This window comes from Hetaerina americana, unplaced genomic scaffold (genome assembly GCF_022747635.1).
Source record: "Hetaerina americana unplaced genomic scaffold, ioHetAmer1.1.p SCAF_4, whole genome shotgun sequence".
Taxonomy (NCBI): domain Eukaryota; kingdom Metazoa; phylum Arthropoda; class Insecta; order Odonata; family Calopterygidae; genus Hetaerina; species Hetaerina americana.
In genome coordinates, this window is record NW_027286985.1 from 17,758,301 (window position 1) to 17,780,173 (window position 21,873).

General features: G+C 39.1%; 1 protein-coding gene across 1 annotated transcript in view; it reads left to right on the forward strand.

The window, feature by feature from the left end:
• The window catches only part of ftz-f1 (ftz transcription factor 1), a 562,461-nt gene that overhangs the window by 165,563 nt on the left and 375,025 nt on the right, over nucleotides 1-21,873 (forward strand). The gene's annotated exons all lie outside the window — the stretch shown is intronic.

The following is a 21,873-nucleotide window of genomic DNA, read 5'->3' on the forward strand; positions in this document are numbered from 1 at the left end:
CGTGTGTATGTGTTATTAGTGGAAATTGCATTGCAAGCTCATTTGCATGTGTGGTGAATTTGGTGACTCAAATAAAATGTGACAAATTTTGTTTTCACATAATCCACCGTGCCTTGTAAATGGTTATATATGGAGATTCATTTATGGGTCGAAACGAGAGTTGAATTATATATTTAGCCGTTTCACAACCTATTAAGACTTTGCTATAGGTATCTGGTAGTTCAGCCAATGGGATGCGGCTATGGAAGATAATAAAGGAGCGCTAATTTCCGGCACCCTCCCTAACCACATCCCTTTTGGATATCGAAGCTGACCTTTCCTTTGAACGAGCTGGTTGGTACGGACACGTTGCCCCGATCACGTATTGCGTCGTGATTACTGTGCCGAAGTGTAGAGTTTGTCGGTCGGTTTGAAAAGAAAACCCGGGTGTGTGCGACGACAAAACGAGCTGGGCGGCTTGCGGTCGCTCTCCTGGAACCAAAAAGGCAAAAGAGGAGTGTAATGGCGGACGATTGCGACACGCGATTCGGTAGCGAACGGGTCGGAGAGTCTCTGGATAGACAACGTAGTTGCGTATGCACGAATTTGTGTCTATAGTGTATTGTACAAAAACTAATCGCGTGTAGTGCCCATTACCGCCGAGCACGAGACTGCAAGCCCACGGTGTTACCTGAGAATATTACTCCGCATGCATTTATCCATCCGATAATGCAAAATGGCAAGCACGATTTAGAAATTGTACTCAATTAATGTCGTAATAAAATGGAAAGGGGAATTTAGGTATCACCCATATTTTTAGCTAATCTACTTTCGTTTTCACCGCTTCGCCATATTGTAATGGTTAGGTGTCGAGAATTACGGTTAAGGCGTGCACTTTAACAAGCCTAACTACATTTCTTACCAGCAAATATGGATAGGAGAGAAAATTTTAGACATGAATAAGTTTTGTCGATTGGGAGAAGTGATTTGACTGAGCCAACTCTAGGGTTCTGCTGAGGATTTAAATAATTATTGGTATGGAATGGAGACAAAAAAGAATGATAAAAGATATAATTATAAATTTTAAGCAAAATAGATTTTGAAGTCAAGAGTAGTAAATGACGGGACAGATGAGATAGGTATCTGTAGGTGTGTCAAACAAGGATGCTCTCTGTCACCGACTCCGTTCAATATTTATCTTGAAGAGATTACTACGAAGGCCTTAGCAAAACTTTCAAAAAGAAAGATGAAAAGAATTTCAAAAAGTTTGAAACATTTTTATGGAAAATAATTCTTCGGGTAGGGCAAACTGATAAGACGTATAAGTGTGGAATTAATGATAAGAATTAGAGAGGAAAGAAACTGTTTAGGGGAATAAAAAGAGAATGCACCTTAGTTGGAGCATGTTTTGCACCGGAATAGTTTGTTCAGGAAAGTCAAAGAAAGAAAAATTGAAGAAAAGAGGGAAGGGGGAATAAAAAGGATTGGAATGCTAGATGGGATGAGAAATGGCAGAAGTACGATGCAAATGTCGTAAGCAAATGAAAGAAGATGCTTAGGACTGAGTGCGATAGTGGGAATCCAGTAGAAATCTGACGGAAAATCTTTTCATTTGAGAGAGAAATACGGATCATTCAGGTTGAAATATTGCAAATTATTATTATTGGTAATGAATCGTTGAATTGTCGGTATTATACGGACAAAAACTGACCAACGAAAAATTTCTTTGCTTCTCCTGTCAATAAACCACCTGATATCCGATTCTACGGTAAACCCTTCTTCAATTCCGCGTACTTCCTCCCTTCATTCCGTCAACATGCTAAATCTTTTTCCAATCTAAAGTTTTTTTCTAGCCTAATGTCTTCCCTCTATCCGTCTTCAACAACCCATGGCTAATCGAAATGCTCTCCACCCACCACTATTCCTGCCTCTAATGAATTTCTGTCTGAAATGTCCTCTCCTACCCTCTCCGGCACTCCGTCGTTTGTTTTACGTTCCATCTATTTCACCTCATCCATCCTTCTCCACACCCATATTTCATCAATTATAAATCGAATAAATGTATCAACAATAGCAATTGTCCACTTTTTCAGCTGTGTTATTTAGGGAAAGAAATCTGTTGTAATCAATGCCTCATTACTTGTCCATGCAATTGAGCACACCTCACCGATGTTTTTTAATGATTCGTGGATGAGGTCGAAGTAGATGAAAAAAGAAACTAGAGGGTTCAATTTGAATTTTTATAGAAATTAGGGGGTTCTGTATTCCGCGTATTAATTGAATTCATTACATCTCGTTTCTCAACGCTAGAGGGATGTTCTTACCTGGTGAAGCCTTATATAGTTACCAAATAGAGTTAGGACTGGTTGTAACGCTGAAGTTTCTAAAATTGTTGAATCTTCAATGACCATTGGTACATTTATCATTGATTTTCCCTTAGCCACGATGGTTTTTATAATTCTTAGTTAGGTTACCGCGTAACAATTCAATATCGTTCGTTTCGGAAATAAGTTTGACTTGTCATAAATCAGTAAACCTTTATTGCTTGACATAAATATTATTATTAGTTACATTTAGCAGTTTACTCTGTACTATTTTGGCGTCACAGGAAGGTTGAAAGGGAGCCATCACTTCGACTGTCCTCCCGCGATGCGAAGTAGTCCTCGGACCCTGGGCGTTGCGTCCTCGCCGTCACGCTGTTTCCGCTCCACGCAATCCTGTCGTCGTCGGGACCAACGGTCGTGTTTGGTACTGGCCTCACGAATTCGTCATCGGCCCACTAGATGGAGCATGCAGTTCTCTCTTTCTCTCTTTTTCCCCGCGCGTCAAGCGAACACGCCGCCATGCGTTATTTTTTATTTGCGTGCTGAGAGCAATGAAAGGTGACCGCGGTCGAAAATTCCCCTTGCTGAAAATTGAACCGTGATTAAGGCTTTAGATCGCTTATCCGGCGATTACACCCTAATCGATTTTCTAAAGTCTTAGGCGTGCGAACTCCGGCGAAGGTATTTTTGATAATATGTGGATCTATGTAGAAAAATGAGTGTTTTCCTAAAACAGAAAAACTACGGTCAATAAAAGTGTTTTCCTCTTCAATGTATTGCCAGTGGGTAAAACCTGGATATTAATGGTTAAAAATGAATTTAAACTTACTACCAAAAGAATGAAACTGAATTTGCTGCGCATCTTGTCCTCGAGGACTGTTTTTTGGTAAAAATAGGAGTGATGGATTGAGGATTGTATGTCCCGGCGATAAATAAAAATTAAAGTGCGTTTGATTTGATCACGTTGAGGGTATGAAGGAAAGTCGAATCACAAGTCCAATTCATGAGAGTGGAGTGAATGGTTTGAAGGGAATTGGTAGACTGAGAAAAAATTACGTGAATGTAGTCGAAGCTAGAAGATAAGAAGAAGATTGTTATAAGACTAGAAGAAAGAAGTAAGATTGCTAGAAGTCCTGGGAATAGAAGAATGCGCATAAATATGATAGATGGGATAGAGTTTGCAACGGTAGGGCAGTATGGAAGACCATAAGAAAAGGGAAAAATTCTCGTAACTTCTCAGGTTTTGTTAACTTTGCCCATTACGAAAGGGAACTGCTCTGAGTGTCTCCTTTTTTACTATATCCGTTATTTTAAAACAGTATCCCAGAGAGTTCAAGTATAAATAATGAAGCTTTTTTTGGGCCAGGATTCTTCTGTTCATACTTCTAGTCTAGGCATAAGGCTAGAGAGTTGGTGGTAAAGGATAAGTTAATCACGATAAAACATTGATTTGTTTTCTTAAATGTTGAGCTTTCAGTTAATACGCTCCTACTTCCTTATTTTATTGTGGAGTGTGCACGGAGCCACTTTACCAGACTCATCCGCCAGCATCTGTATTCATTTCATCTGTCGGTTATTTTCTTAACAGATAACTTATATTCAAGAAGTGTTGAAATGCTTCGATTTAGGCGTTATCAAAAAACACAGTTATCATTCCCAAATGTTGATAGGTGAGGGTAGAGATCACCTCCTACCAGGCACAACGGAGATGAAATATACACATCATGGTAGCCTGGTGTGTATATTTCATGTGCCACCTATAGTTTCCCAGAAACATTTGGTATCCGGAAAGTCACTCGTTTTGGGTGAAGCAAAGTGCCCAGAAGCGTCCCCGTGAATCAAACCCTTTCCCCTCCGGTCAGTATTCCACGGCCTTACTCGGCAAGTTCTTGCCTAATATCAGATTTAATTAAATTGTGTTTTTATATAGCAATTTATAATTAAATATTAAAGAAAATTATTAATTAAGTCTGAAGAAAATTAATTTATTTTTCTTGTAATTTATATGTTTTTAATTGCCCATTTGAATGAATTCTTATGATCAGAGGACACCGTCGAATTTATTATTTGGACTTATCTTCATTGTTTTCTAAGCAATCGCTCATTGAGTCCGGATTCTCTGTTGTGTCAACAGAGAATCCGTATTCGAACTCAATGTGCGATTCGAACCCGCGAAATTCGTATCTGCCGGTCAGCGCGGCCATGTACCAAGGTAATCGGTTAAGTGGGAAGGTAGACTTCAATGCTGGGACCGTTTCCATTTATTAGTCGGTGGTAATATTTATGCGAAAAAGGTGAGTTTTATTTACGGGTAATTTTACGTTACTGTCATATGTTTGAAATAGAATGTTTAGACGGGTCGTTTAAAAAGATAACTGTGCTTTAGGGCATAAGTTGTGCGTCTCCTTTATGCGTTCTTATTGAATTCGATGTCATTGGGCATTCAGGCCCATTTAAGTATTTCGTTCTTTCGATATCTCGATGGAAACTTTCAACGCAGTGCGGACGTGCTCATTTGGACAGAATGAAAATCCATTTGAATGGTTTTAGGTCATATCACGTAAACGTTTTGGGGCATGTTAGTCGTCGGAAAAGATAAATGACTGAAAGTCGTCAACGGAAGGCATGAAAGTGAAGTGAGGCCCAGATGAGGGTGGACGGCTCGATTCTCGAGATGTGGCGGGGCTTTAGACAAGCCTTCGTCCGAAAGCTAATTATGTCCAATGATTATGCCATTTTATTTTCCTTTTCCACGTTTGGATTGAGATGACATTTCAGTCTTACATCCCTGAACTGCTGATTAATTAATATATTTGGTGATGGTGAACTTTTTCCTTTAAGAGCACCACCGCGTATTGTTATGGCATGGGTGACTCGTCTGCAAGCATTTATTGTTAACTAAAATTACTCTTCCCGGTTTTTCTGCACTATCCTTTCTGTAAGCCTCGAATTCGTGGGAGCTTACGCCACTCTTGAAATGTCCATATATATATATATATATATATATATATATATATATATATATATATATACCAATATTTTCTATGTATTTCATATATAATGTTTAAGTACTGCGTAAAATTCCCAATTTGTAACATTTTGGTGGTACCCAATACCTTTTGTGTAGATCAGTAGAGTATGGTACACATTTTTTCTGCCCTTTATAATTGTGCGAAACCTCCACCCACCTTTACCATATGAAATGGTTCACGTTAAAAAAATTGTGAAAAATATTTGTGAAATTCATTCCACGATGATTCATCTGTTTTATTTCAAAAGACTGCTTTCACAATGACTAAATAAATAAATGGCACTCAGTACTAATGAAGAAATCGATTCCGGTTAGATCCTGATTAATTACTGACAGTGACATCTGAATTTAGTACTCTGAATATAAATGATACACTCGAATCACGCTGGTGGTAGATAGGCTAGAGGGAATCCAATTCCTAAGATGTTAATATTTTTAAGTGTCATTCACAGTCTGTCGGATTGTTCACTTTGCTGTTGAATGGTGCCTGTCGGCCCGGTTCGTCTGGGTAATTCTTAGTCTACCTCGACTCCTTCTTTCTCTAAATCCCATCTACGTCCTCAGTCAATGGGCAGTTTTGTGAAGCGATTCCAATACAGATTTTACCACAGATGGGTTCTTCATTAGGAATTGGCAGTTTCGTTAGGTTATCATTCACGGAGAAGAAGATAGGAATTCTTAAGTAGAGATCGAGAAAGGTCAGATTTTGAACAAAGTTACAACAATAAGATAAGAAAGATAATAACGGCGTGAAAATACAAACCGGAATGGAAAGAAAACTCTCTCCGAAACTGTGAAAATTCGTTAAAATAAATATCAAATACACGAGGCCATACTAAAAATGTGTCCGTTTCCTAGATGCTTTGAGAAGTGGAGTTTGGTGTGAACCAAACCCATTCATTGAGCATTTAGCAATCGGAAGAATATAATCTACCTACTTTGTACATGTATACGTGATACCCTAGAAGCCACCAAAATTATGTGTGGCAGGGATTAATTTCACTCCAGAAATGATGCATGAAAATTAAGTTTTACTTAAATTTATTTCTTTATTTGTATGCCCCGCGAGTCACTGCAAGGGTGTGCGGCAGGGGCTGAATACACAAAAAAATAATTTTACCTGAACATGGCCCTGCCGCGGTCGAACAATGTTATTATGATCCCTTATCGGTCATGGAAAACATGCCATCATAAATCTCTCTGTTCTACACTTAATCCATCTAATTTTATTAGCATAATCTCTTCTACCGTAGTACGATGGGGGCAATAATACATTTTCAACATCACTGCTAAAGAGACCTTCCAATTTCAGCAAGAGCTTCAATCTGTAATTTAACCTTCGCTCCGTGAGTGATTCCCAGCCAAGGTGCTCTAATACTTTGGACAAGCCACCAAGTTTATCATAACAACGTTTTCCAAATCTAGCTCCTCTACGCTGCAGGCGATGTTGGATATAATGAAATGGGAGAGTTTGAAAAATTTAAGAAAAAGGAGTAGGTGAGGCGCGATTTACGTATAGAATTGTTAAATATGGCGAAGCGTGGGAAGATTTATAGAAAGAGATAGGAAAACCAAACTTTAAGGGAAAAAATGACCACAGTTTAAAAAAAATATAAGAACGCAAAAAACAAATAAGAAAAAATACTCTTTTTTAAACAGAACTATTGTCCATCCAATATTCCATCCAATTGTAGGAGTTTTAAAAATAATTGTAAAGCAGTCACTGGGTGATAAACTTCATATATTATACTTATGTACTTATTAAAATATGGTTTATATATGATGTGGACGGCGTGAGAAGTTTTATTGCAGAAGTGAATGGTGTGTTAACGGTGCGTGATTTTGAACCGAATATGAAATTGAAGAGTGCGTGATTATGGACGGAGCGCGGCGATGGACTGGTTGTAGGTATGGGGTGAACGTAGCCCCTGTGTGATGGTGTAGCTGCGGTTGGTAATCTTTAAATGTCAACGTGAGCATTATACCTCATATCTGTTCTTCTGGTGTATGTATGTACGTGCATTGTAAGAGTGACCGTTGACCAGACTTGACCTTTGCCACCAGGACAATTGCCTCATCACAACGAGATTTATATAATAATAATAATCCAATTCGGAAATTAATCCAACTTCGTGAGGATCACATTTATACTTGCAGTATATTCTAAATGAGGCCTAACCAACGACAGATTACATTTCTCTTTGACTTTTTCATCACATTTACCAAGTACTCTCTTCTAATAAATCCTAATATTTTGTTAGCTTTTCCACATATTCCCCGTATGTGTTTCACCCAGGAGAGATCGTGAGTGAGGGCAACGCCTAGGTATTTCATTAAGTGTACACATTCCATTTCGGTGTTCCCAATGCAGTAGGCGTTCGGGTGGGAATTGCTCTTATTCCAAAACTTTATCACTACCCACTTTTTAAAGTATAATTCTAATTACCAAGTGTCGCACCAGCGTTGTATAGCATGCCGTATAATTGTCGCACCACGTGACGTAGTTTACTATGAGGTTCTTTGTCGAAAGCATTTTTAAAATCTAGAAAAATCGCGTCCATTGGAACAATGCTCTCTCCCGAAGTAAGAATATTATGAACAAAAAGAGCAAGTGTTATCTCGCAGGATCTACCTTTTCGGAAACCGTGCTGATTTTTCATTAATAACTTCTCATTATCGAGGTACCTCATGATCGAACTAGACACTATATGCTCTATGACCTTGCATGAAATGGACGTAAGGGAAATATGTCTGTTCTTCCTGTTCTAGCTCGGTTCTTCCTTGTCTCAGTTTTTAAATATTGGTGTTACGTTAGTCGTCTTCCAATCTCTGGGAGCCTTGTCATCTACCAGCAATTTTCGAAGCTAGATCCTTGAATATACGAGCGGGTATTTCATCTGGCCGGGAGGATTTATTAGGCTTAATATTTTGCAGCAAACGTTCTATTCCATTATATGAGTTTCAATTTTGGGCATCAGTTGACCGGCAAGATTTAGTAGGCTATAGGAGGGCCTATAGGAGGTATTCTGGGAGATATTGGTGAAGACGCTTTGAGAGAATGAATTTAATAAGTTAGCATTTTCCAAACTGCTGGTTACTCTTTCGCCTGTATCATTTTTGAGTGAATCAACAGTTGACTTATTTCCCTGGACTTCTCCGACGTATGACCAAAATACTTTTGGATTCTCTTTCAAAGTTTCCGCTAAACTTTTCCTTTTGAATTCCCAGAATGCTTTCAGGAATCCATTCTTGGCATTTGCCCCGAGTATCATATAATCATAAGTGATCTCCTTTTTTTCGCTAGAGAAATGAATTGCACCAAAAAACTGCAAAATATTTCAAACGATGAAAACCATATTAACTACAGCTACAAGTAACTACGGTATCTCAGTGCAAAATTCTTCGCTACGCATGCGATGGTGGTAGCAATAAGAGCAGTAAAATAAGGACTCACTGAAGCAATGACAACATTCTAGGCGACGTATGACTTAAAAAAGAATGTTTCCTTAGACGCGATCGTTTGCAGTTATTCTGATCACTTATCGCCCGCCATATGCCATCTTCAATTTGTCGGTTCCTCACGTGGTCTCTCTAATTTATATTCATTATCTCTCCTACCGCAGTACAAATGAACTGATAAATCGTACAATGTCGACGTCATCGCTTAAGAGGTCTGCTTCCAATGCATGAAAAGAGATTTAATTTGCAATTAAACCTTCGCTTCGGGGTAATAAATATGAGTATGTGGGGAAAATCGTATGGCTATTGCAGTTTACTGCCAGGAACTCACGAGTTATTCAAATTTTTGAGATATAAATATTTAAAAAAGTATATACTAAAAGAGGTAACGTATGAAAATTAATAAAGAATATTTACTGAACCCATGCAAAGTATAATGGGTGAAAGTCACGTTAAAGTCTTGAAGCGGTGTACCGCTATTGGAAATTTATCATGAGATCAGCAGTGTAAAAAAGGTTTGGCACGACTGGCAAAAATAGTTGCGCTTGCCCCACCAATTTAAAGACTGTTTCAGCGACTTCTCAGATTGGATCCGCGGAATTCCAGTAATGAGTTTTAAATCATTGACTGTGCATGTGCTTAACATTCACGCAGGGCCCTTAATAACCGCAAATGTTCGATTCATTACCTCTCCCTCCCCTTCACGATTAAGTATCATCTGCACGCCTACAGTGACGCCAGTCCCCCTCCCAACCTCCTCTCCCCCCCCTCAAAGTTACGTGTATCACCTCTTATTCCGTGAACGGGTCCCCACCTATCTCGCCCCTCCATAGCTCCCCCATCATTGTTGACCCACTGACCCACTAGCCTTGGCACTACTTTCGCTCCTCCTTGCGCAATGCCCTCTCCTCCCTTCCCCCTAATACCCCTCTCCCGCTCTTATCAATCCCCATGACTCGTGCGCGCCCGTTCCTAAAAAAAGCATTCCCCCCTCCCGCCCCGCCACTTCCACTCGGTCACCTTTCCCCGCCAAACCAATATGCCATGCCACGCTCCTACTCATTTTCGCTCCCCCTCCCTCCCGCTGCACCCTCATACCCCCATTACCCCTCCCCTCCCGCGAAATTCGTGTTTAAGCATTCATTTATTCGTCATGTCGTTTATTTACTGCCCTTAATTGGGAATGGTCTGGCGCCTCTAAAGGCAAATGAAGAGAGACTGTAAAGGATCATCGCCGTGAATTCCTCCTGCTGATAGGGGGTGGGTCAAGGGGGGAGAGGGAGGCCTCGACCGCCGGGACCCCTTCCTCAAGTGAAGAAGGGGGTGGTGATTGACACACTCAGAGCGAAGACTGCGCCAGACGAGGTGTCGCTAAGACGACCCCTCTTCCACAAGGTCTTGCACCCGCCTCTTGAGTGGGGCTCAGCGGTTACACGTTCAAAGGGATCCAATCATCATCGCGCGTATAGCCCAGAGTAATAAGTCAGTTGATTACTTACTTCAGTGCGCATGGATGAAGGGGCGAATCAGAGTGCCGCCGTTTGATTCGCACAGGACAAAATAATTCTTTGGCATTAGCAGTTGTTAGAGAAATATAACATTATATCATGGTCCGTGATGATTCGCTAGGCCTAAGGAAATGTCACCTTAGTAAAGAAATTCAATTGAAAAATCTGCTCTTACCTTAAACTAATTCTCATGCTTGCGACATTTCAATTTTTCAATCTCTTGAATTAACAATTTTTTCCGGCTTCATTATTGGAGTTCCTCCAAGGTTCAAACACCACAATACTTTAGAATTCCACCTAAGTGTACGTATTAACGTAGTCTAAGTTACGATAATTTCATTTGAACATTAACAAATTAAAATTTTTGAATATTCTTTTCCCATTTTTACCTTTTCAATGTTTAACAATTTTTGAATTATATTTTTATCTTAAATAGTTTTGTTGGGTACTTTGTAGATATTTTTGGAGCCCTTTGACCTCTCCTCTCATCATTGCCGAGTACGGACGGCTGCACAATCAGTCCCTTATCAAGTTTTATCGTGGGAACATGCCAATTCTTTACTTCTGAGGAACTTTGCATTGGATAATACGAATTGTCACTGCCGGATGTAAATATGCGACCTTGGGTAATCGACCGGCCGGCCGGAGGTGTATCGTTGTTCATTTGCAATCCTGGTGCGTAGTTTATTGTGAATGTATAGTAGAGGCCTGTTTATATCTGAAGAAGCCACCTCGAAATTTTTATAAAATACAATGCATCAATAAATCGAGTAAGAGACAGAAAAATCGTTAAAATAATAAATCGCGAATAGTTTGTCATGTATTGTACGTTTTGTGTTATTAACATTTTACTTGTCATTACTACCTTGATCAAAAATTTCCCGGAATTTATTCAGAAAATTAAAAATACAAGTTTATTCATCTAAATCTATATTGTCCCCTTCAAAGTAATCCCCATCGACTGCAACACACTTATGCCAGCGCTTGATCCAATCCTCGAAACATTTTTTATATTCGGTTTTCGGTATGTCCATCAGTGCTTCCTGCGATTTTTCCATTACTTCCTCTCGGCTGCTAAAACGCGTTCCCCGTAATGGTTTTTTAACTCGATTGAACAGAAAGAAGTCACAGGGAGCCAAATCAGGTGAATTCGGTGGCTGTTGGATGGTATTTGTTGCATTTTTCGTCAAAAAATTACGAATAATGATAGCAGTGTGCGACGGTGCGTTATCATGGTGCAAAATCCACGAGTTTTCTGCCCACATTTCTGGTCTCTTTCGGCGAATTGCTTCACGCAAACGTCTCATAACGCCCAAATAATACTCTTTGTTTACTGTCTGGCCTTCTGGCAAAAATTCATGATGCACTACACCGTTGTAATCCATGAAAACCGTCAGCATTGCCTTCTTTTTTGACTGAAAACGACGTGGTTTTTTTGGTCTCGGCTCATTTGGTGAACGCCATTCACTTGCCTGATGTCTGGATTGCGTGTCGTACTCATAAACCCACGTCTCGTCTCCAGTAATGATCCTTTTGATGAATGTGGGATCGGATTCAGCCTCGCAAATCATGTCTTTTGCGACGTCAACACGGTCTCTTTTTTGCATGAAATTGAGGTCTTTTGGCATGCTACACGACGGAAACCCAAATCATTAACCACAATGTCTTGGGCGGATCCATAGGCAATGTTCAAGTCCTCCGCTATTTCTCTGATGGTTAATTTGCGGTTATTGACCAACATTTCTTTTACTTTATCAATTTTTTCACCGACTTTCGATGTCGATGGTTTGCCACTGCGTTCATCATCTTCTATTGACTCACGACCACTTCTGAACCGCTCGTGCCACTGGTAAACGACCGTTTTTTTTAGAGAATCGTTGCCGAAACACTTTTCCAACATTTCCAACGTCCGTGCGCCACTAAATCCGTTTTTTACGCAAAATTTAATACAAGTTCGTTGTTGCAAATTTAAATCCATTTCTGAAATTGTAAAAAATCGCCAACACACACAGAGATAGATGTACTCTTGGCTACGTAACTTTTGCAAATGTCAAGTTATGACACTAAGATTTAAAGGGAATATCAACAACAGATGTACCAATTTAACAAAAAAAACAGAACTCAAATCGGAACGATGGGAGCGCCACACGGTGGTTATTCCGGGAAATTTTTGATCAAGGTAGTATAACAACGAATTGGATAGCTTTATTCAAGATTCTATTATAGTAAATGGCCATAGTGCATGTATATTACTTGATGAATTTGCTGGCAATTTCCTTTTTGAGAATTTCAGAATACGAAATATATTATTTGCTGACCTTTTTTAATTTCTCCAGTTTGGTTAGGTCATCCAAGCGCAGTTACATCTACGGAGGACAATATATGTTTGGGATTAACAAAAATTGTAGTTACAAACTTGTGACGATTTCAGTAGTGTTTATCTGAGCTATTTGCAGAGATCATCTGGACTTTCTATTTCATTATTTTAATTTATTTTTATATTATTATTTTGTTGCACATTATTATTTGATTCTATATCATTATAATTTTATTCTATACTATCATTATATGAGTACCTCTAATCTTCAGTTAGAATTGATGAAATACTTTCATTTTCCTTCTTTAATGGGTTAAATGTAGCTGGAAAAATGTAAAATATTGTTCTTTGATTTTCCATGGATAGACCTGACGAGTATGAGCGACGAGGGAAATGGCTCATAAACGTGACAGGGTGTTCAGAATTCTGACGGACCTTGAAACGAGCAGCGGCTTGGGCATTTGTTGGGTTTTAAGCCTGAACCAAACAATGACCTATTTTCCTGATGAAATCAATGGAGCCCTAGTGTTTATAGCGTACATTTGGCTACTCATATCAGTTCGCTTAAGACTCTCGTGATCTACGTGTCGTCTGTGATCTTTAACTGTCTCAGAAATAGAGACGAGATTCTCGACCCAGATATTTTTCCACACGAGACAATTTCACGTTCCACCGTCCCATCATTGTGATTCATGCATCGTGACTGAATTCTTGCTGACCCATCCCTTCTCCCGGGTATTCTTTTAGCTTTGTTTTTTAACACTGGACGTCCATCCTTCAGTTAGTGAAAGTCTGAGGGCCATCAACATTCGTCACGATCCATAATGTCGTTCATTGAAGCATTGATAGTGCAATCTGACAGAGTTTATCGCGTTACCGGTCGAGTCTCCCCAATGTCTCCAGTTAGATATAAATTGAATTGCCCCAATGTTTTCTGTGAGTTTGCCGACCTGTGAACGGCTAATTGTTTTTGGCGTGACTTTCTGTGAATAATTCCTAATAAAAATAACAACAGTAATCTTGCAAGCTGGATGCTTTAACTTAGTTATTGTTGTTATAGTCCTACTTGTGTGGAATTTCAGTTAATTTTAAATAAGGTACTTGGAAACGAAAGAGTCGAGAAAATCTGCAACTCTTTCGTCAAAGTAGGTCGGTGGTCTTTCAAATAGACTTCTCCAACGGTAGTGGGTGGTGTAGACGAAGTCATCGTTCAAGGGAAAAATTTTGATGTGTGTTACTTTTTCGTGCCAATGGTTACAAATTATAAATTTCGCTATGGCATTTTCACCTGGAGTAAAATTGATTGAAAAACGTTCGCCCGAATAGTAGTCGACTATGTAATGCTGTCTTATTCGGATATGATATGACTGTCGGTGAAAGAGTTAAACATGTTCGGTTGATTGAGCTCATCACACCATGAATATGTTCGGGCAGTTCCCTTTCTGTGCTATTTTTTCAGGTTTCAGTTTTCGGCAAAAATCAGTTCTGTTATTCTTTTGAATTAAGTTCAGTAGTCCACGGTTGCGTCACTTTCATGCTTTCTTTGGAATGAAACGTTTACTCCTGCATTACAATCTGTAGAAACATTTTCTTTGGCACAAGGCCAGAGATTTATTCCCATCGTTTGTTCTCTGGAAACTATGATTCATGTGAAAGCCTTCATGTCCCGAGCGTCACGTTTTCTTTCTTCAATTTACATTTTTTTGTCTTAACCGTTTGCAGACGATTGATTTTTGATGGGGAGATTTACTGGATGCATATTCCTGATTAATGAAACCGCCAATTCGCTGAATATATAATTCAAACGTTAATACTATTAAACGAGAGGGATACATTTGTGACATGCCCTTGTCCTGGTTAAAAAAAACAAGTCGTGTCTACTCCGATACTGGAGTTCTACCTTTGGTGTAAGCGTTACTATTATTATCTAAATTTCAATTTTGCCTTCGTTAGCCCTATTCTAGTTATTCGAAAGCGATTTCATAACAATATCATCTCTAATTGTTGATGATGTTGAAATCATCAGATAAAATGATTAAATAAAAATTTTATGGGAACTAGGTGGTCTCCCCGATAGGCCTCCTTCCAATATGAAGAAAATCATATATGCTTGTCAGGAATATTCATCATTGCCTTTCAGTTCATTATTTGACACTGCTTGCACAACGCATCAGTCCATATTTTTTTTGGTGTAATTCCCGTTTTTAGTTGAGGTCTTCTCTGAAAGACCTCCGAAAACGTTATTTAAACAAGAAAAATATATCACCTCACATCGATTTTGGATTTTATGGCAAATGTAAGGGCCGGTATTATGACTGTTTGCTATAAGTTGTCAGCAGTGTGCAGGTACATTGCCTTTCGTTGACGTCTCATACCACCGAGTTTCATATTTGTTCTTGGCGATTTTATAAATGTTTGGAGATTAAAAAATATCATGAAATGGCAAAGTGAGCAGGAGCATGTTTCTGGACGAGAAAAGACATCTCCGCTACCTGGCAACTCCATCACGACAACACACCTCGCCACTACGAGCTACGATTCCGCGAGTCGCTGAAAAAAATGTGTGGTATTATGACTGTTTGCTATAAGTTGTCAGCAGTGTGCAGGTACATTGCCTTTCGTTGACGTCTCATACCACCGAGTTTCATATTTGTTCTTGGCGATTTTATAAATGTTTGGAGATTAAAAAATATCATGAAATGGCAAAATGAGCAGGAGCATGTTTCTGGACGAGAAAAGACATCTCCGCTACCTGGCAACTCCATCACGACAACACACCTCGCCACTACGAGCTACGATTCCGCGAGTCGCTGAAAAAAATGTGTGGAGGCCTAAGGATAGTAATTTGAAGACTTTTAAGTGTTTGTACGAATCTATTCAATAAATTACTTTAAAGAAATGATGGCATTACTTTCGGAACGCACCCTGTGTGTCTAAACTCCAATCTTCTGATACTGTTTCGATTACTATGGTAATGTAATATATTTTTTGCGGAATATCTAACATTTTATTTTTATATATCACAATTAACTTTTTTTAAGTCTAAAAGAATGTGCGAATTTTTGCTAAATGATGTTCCAAGCTATAAGTAATCTGGAATGTCTCTTTAGAAATATATCTTACCCGGCTTGCACAAATGTACTAGTTGTTTGGAAATGTTTTTGAACATGTTTTCTTGATATACATGGAAAAGCCTGATGGAGTTTACCATGTCTGATATTCCAAAACTCACTACAATTATATGCCCACGTTAATATCATGAAAGCTGTCGTCTAATATAATACATAGGTATGAATAAAGTCATAGGGCCCAAAATAGCAGATTAATTTAATAAGTGGTAATAAATCATCCCGAGTTTTCATGTTACGTTTGCAATTAAATGTTTTTCTGCCTCGGCGGTTTTAGCAGAAATCCTCTCGCTCAAAAGTGAAGGTACCCACTATATCAGCAATTCTATTGAAAACAGAAAAATAAGGCCGGACACAATATCACAGTGAGTTTAACTAAATGGATATTACAACCATTAAATATTTAAAATACATATGATGGGCAAATTGATTATATTTATCATTTTACACCTTCATCGAGGCTCTCTCGAGTTTCTTGAAATTGTTACTTACCGTGAAGTTAATTAATATTCAAGGATACACAATTAGCTTTTAAATGTTGGACATTGAGACAGCTGACGTGCATCTTCAGTATTACCTACTTTATCGCAATGATGTAAAAATTGGAATGAAATCAACTAACTAATATATTAATGCTATCACAGACAAACATTCGCACAAGGAGGAACAGCGCTGCTTTGGTACTGCAAACAAAATGTCCTCCTAAATGTAAGCATCGACACAAACCGATTAATTACAAACCCAAACTTTAAACATCCGTTAGCGTTCTCTAAGAAACATTTATACACCGTATTGAATTATAATGATTTGTATTATGCCAGAAATACTCACTCGAGCAGTATAATATTTGGACGGCTTAATACAGGCCTGTAGAACACAAATAAAATAGTAACCCTTAGATGGACACTCACATTGTAAATTTTTTGAGCTGTCGGCCTTCTCCGAACCGGCACAGGTAGTGTAACTGTGTGTGTGTATATACACTCACACAACAATATATGCTCATACACAACAATATATATTCACACACAACAATAAAAGGGAGGGCTAGCCGTTAGACCTCTTCTTGAGTTCAGTTTAATACTCCAAATAGCAGTGTACACTGTTTGTTTTGTCGTTATTAATTGTATTGAGATCTAAAATAGCTCTAAGATTAAATAATATTCCTTTTTTGAGACATGGTTGAGGACGATACTTTGTGGAAATCCATTTGCAAAGCACGAAAAAAAGATTCGAAGACTTCGCGTTTCCTCAGGAAACTTTCCTGTTGAAACACAAGGTCTTTGATTTTTTTCTTCTTGCTTTTTAATACTCCTGATAATAGCGCCATTCATTGGGTAACAGTATTGAATTTATGTAGCGCTGCTAGTCGGTTGGTCAATAGCTTGCCAAAGAGTGTCCTTATAGTACCCTATCTCTTTTCCAAAATGCATATTTACACCGTGGCTATTATTAGATTATCTAACTCTGGTTTTTAAGACTTTTCCAAGACCTTTGATTAGATATTACCCAATCATTTTAAGTAACCTGGCATATATTTTAAAAACATATTTGGATAAATCTCGATGTATTCGCACCATGCGATGTGATAAGATAGTTTCTTTGTTTCGAAATACACCCGAGATTATTTCATGTATTTCTCATAAAAATATTCCTTGGAATTTATGGCACCATACATCCCCCATGACACGTGGAAGGAAATCTCCAATTTTGTGGCTGCTACGCTAACGTTTACGTTCCATTTGGGTCAAGGACGATCTAACTGGGACAGCCGCAGCAAACCTCTCAATGACGCTCCAATTCCTTCTTATTGCATCCTATTCAAACCGCGCCTCCGTTTATAGTTAAGACGGGCTATCGCAACGGCCAAAGAATACAATTATTATCTCAACACATCTGACTATGATAATTGATCGTCATTGGCATCAGCATTATGTCCCGCGTTATCATTTTCACCCTATAGAAACAAATCAATAAAATCGACAGAAGTCGTTTCTGGCCGAAGTACAATCCTTTCTCTGTCGCTCCAATAGATATAATAACATTCAACATTCACATAGTTCCCATGTATTTTTGTTGTCGGTGAAATTTGTTAAATGTGCTTTGCCCGTTTTTTCCCATGAAATTCAGAATTGTTTTCATGAATTGACACTTCAGCGCGAAAATTGGGAAAAGTATAAATGCATTACTTCATTACATGATAGTTGTGTTCTGGAAATGAATATATCTCCGAAATAAAAGTATTTTCTTTTGGTCATATCTCTCTCACTCTCACCCTACTGCGTTAGTAGGATTTCTCAACCAATGCTCAAATCGATTATTGTCGTATTTCAATTCGTGTTTGCCATTGTATCATTCATTTTCGTGATTATCATCACTGACCTACTTAGAATAGAATCCGTTTCTATGGCTGTTTTACTGTGTAAACTGCAGCTCTTTTTTCCAACAATAGTAACATTAAAGGTTTTTGGTATTGTATGTACCAGAATAAGTCACCTGGAATTTGATTCGATAGGTGAGGTGAGAACTCACTGCTTACCAAGCCCGACAGTCAGTGACATTCTCACCAGAGTAGAAGCACCAATTCCTGTCTTAATTCCCCGTCTCTACCCACGAAAATCTGGTATCCCAAAAGTCATAAAGCTTGGGTTAACCTGTTAGTCTTTGTGGACGTGAAATACAAAAAAGGGGTTCAAAAATAAGAAAGCAACGATGCCGTCTGAAAGAAAGTTATATCCCTGAGGAATGTGTACTTGATTGTTATATCCCTGAGGAGTGTGTGCCTTGATATCCGTGGCGAAAAAAGGGAGCGATCCCGCGAAGCAGGAATGATAGCGGGCGTCGGGACTCGGATTCTCCCATTCGCGGTCGATCTCCACGTCGTCTTCTCGCATTCCTGATGGCAAACGGGCGTGCCCTATCACCTAGCGAGGTAGGTTTAATCGGGCGAGTGAGGGAGATCGTAAGGAGGAAGGGTAAAAGAAAAGGAACTCCTGGCGACGAAATAGGAAGGTGATTGAGGAAACAGACCGCCACGTTGTGAATCCGTCCAAAAATACGCCTGTCGCGGAGCAATTTCGCGACCTCAATTCTCGTCGTGGAATCAGGTCATCCGACTCCACGAAATGCCGCGGCCCCTTTCCATCCAAGGCGCGTGAGGGGAGTGAATGGGAGGAGAGGGAGAATGAGTTATGCGCCTGTTTGTAAAACAAAAGGGGTGATCACGGGTGCCTAGGAAATCCAGAGCTCTCCCTCTTTCTTCCCCCAAGCAAACGTCCACCACTCTTCCCCCATCCCTCACCCGTTCACCCTCCAAAACGATTCACCTCACGCGAAGAAGAGGGTAACTTTTCAGTGAAACTAAACATTCACGATCTTTATCTCTCACCTTTTGACCTGCTTCTTTTTTCCAAAATGTGCCCGTTTTGTTTATTTTTTCATTGTATTTAAGAGTGGAGGGAAATAGCAGCGTGCACGCTGAAGAGCCAGCGTAAAAGGCAACGTTGAAGAGCCAGCCTAAAAGGCAACTCAATCCGGTTAAACTAATTTCCCCTCTTCGGCGTATTCATACAGTGTGGCGTAGCCTGCTCGTATGTACGACGGTAAATTTCTTCGTGTTCATCTCCCGGGATCTTTTTGACATGTTTCAACCTGAAATCCTTTTTTATGTAGGTCTTCCCTTTCTGTTATCTTTACACCACTATTTCGCCGCAGCAAGGTTGTCTTGCCTCAGTATCAGTCGGATGAGCTCGCAATACATGTGTGCTTCATTTCAATTACGCGAGTTTTATTCATTCCTCCGATGTATCATCTAAGTGGTGTGGATATTGAGGAATAATCAAATGTCACAGTGCACACTTGCCGCGGATTACCCTTCCCATCATATTTTATTTATACTTGGACATGCCGTTCACTTTGATGAGGTAGTATTCATTCGGGCGCGACAAGGACGGAGAGACGCTCCAGTCTGTCATTATCTAATTCTCTGAAAATCGTATCGACGCCATTCTCACATTTGATTCCAGGATTAAGTGAACTAAATCTTAATTTTCCGCGAAACCGTCGACCGTCCGTGAAACACTATGTAGAACGTCATGTGGTTTCACGGTTGGGTCTAAGAGACACTCTATGGGATTCCCCAAGATTTTTTAAGCTGGATTCTATCCAAGCTCATCCGATGCTGAAGTCTACCTCAGTAAAAACTCCCGGTTGAATCATGTTCTATGAATGAACCCTTGCAATAAGTGAAGCTTAATTAAAATCTCGTTCAAGTTGATTACTAATTTGTGCTCTATCCCTCTCTCGTGCCTTATGTTTTTTCCTATGTAAAAAATTAATATATATAACACGTCATTATAACTCAGTGATTTCATCCTATTCCCGCTTTACTCGTTGGTGATGATAAATCATAAGAGGTAAATCACAGTGAATTGAGAAGCAGGAAGGCCAATAAATATTATTAAACTTTTTTGGGTAATGAAATAGGTTCACTGTTCAGTGGTTGTTCTCTTATCTATTTAGTTTAATCGTTTCAATAAATCTACCGTGTAAAAATGAGACCAGTAGATTATGATTTTACAGTTAAAGGATTATTTACTATAGTTTCTTTAAACATGCATAAATATGTCATTTAATTTTTAATTGTGTAGATCCAATACAAATGGCGCTCTTTGCTAAGGGAGCGAGAGCCACGAGTTTTATGGTAGTCGCTTCGAATTCTTACGTGACAGCGTCCAGCGTTCCCGTCACTAATGTAGCGAAATCTTTGAATATTTATCTGGCGTCCTTGCCACTGTTTTCAAATGATAATTATTTAATGAGTGAATAAAGTTTTCCCTACATTTCTTCTTTGTAATCAACTTTTGTGCGAATTATTTGATGGACTCTGATTAGCTTACGATAAGATCTCTCTAGATAGTAATGCTTTTATCGTTTCCAGGAGACTAACCTATTTGAAAGACGTTTCATGACGCTTTGAGAGAAATACGTTTATCAATACTTGATAGTCGAATTTTAGATGTTTCCGGAGGCTCCGTTTCAGCTAATCTGTTAGAGCATCAGAGTGTTTTCAAAATAAAGCTATTTCTCAAGTTGTCATTAATGGCTTAAGTGTGAGTAACCTTGAAATATTATTTCTATAACTAGACTAATAGCAAAATAAATACTCAACGGTTGGTAGATGCCTTTCAATGATATTTTATGTAGAAAAGAAGTACCGATGGACTTAATGATGTAATTGTAACGGAGAAAAACTGATAAAGAAAAATTACTTTGATAAACCAATCCTGAATAGTTCCTAAAATGTTTCCCATTTTGTTGGACATGCTTTGATTTTCTCAGCGTTTATAATGATGCGATTACTTGATTCAATATGTCTCTCATCGAAGCTGAATAGATTCGATGTGAACGGGCTAGATCTTTAATTAACTGTACAATATCATGGGCATTGCTTTACCAATAGAGTGATTTTATTTCTTTACTATAAGAGCGTTTTGTTTGAGGATTAAGGAAAGTTTCGTGGGTAACAATATTTATACTATATGCTTTTTTGTGTGATTTTTTATTCCTCCTTCGTAAGTCGATTTTGGAGATTGGCGTTTTCTCCTCTCGTCCTCCACCTCACTTCGTCTCCCTTTCTCTTTTTCTTCATTCACGCTCGTGTAGACACCCGTGACTCAGTTTCGCTTTTTCGCTAAATGCGTCTCATTAGGATTTTTCCTTTGACACGGGATTTCTCTCTCTCTCTCTTTCTCCTTTTCTGCCTCCAAAGTGTTGAAGCGTTTTCTTTTTTTCCTGTATTTTTTTCCCGCTCACTCGAAAAATGTGTCATGGCCAACTTGAATCGCAGGAGAATATCGAGATTGATAGAAGGGGGAGGAGAGCCAGAGACTCTCCTTCTCGCTGAATGGTCGAGCAGGACTGATTTTCCTCTCCCACCTCTCGGAGAAAAGGAGTGGGGACCTCCTTCCTCTCTCCTTTCTTGACAATTTTCATACTCGTCCGCTCCAAACGTCCTCCCTCTCCCTGCCGTCTCACCCTAAAATCTCATCCATGCCCTCACCACGGGAAACCACTAGGAACTATAGGTAACATGTCAAAGAATATCGTATTTTCGGTTGTGGAAATT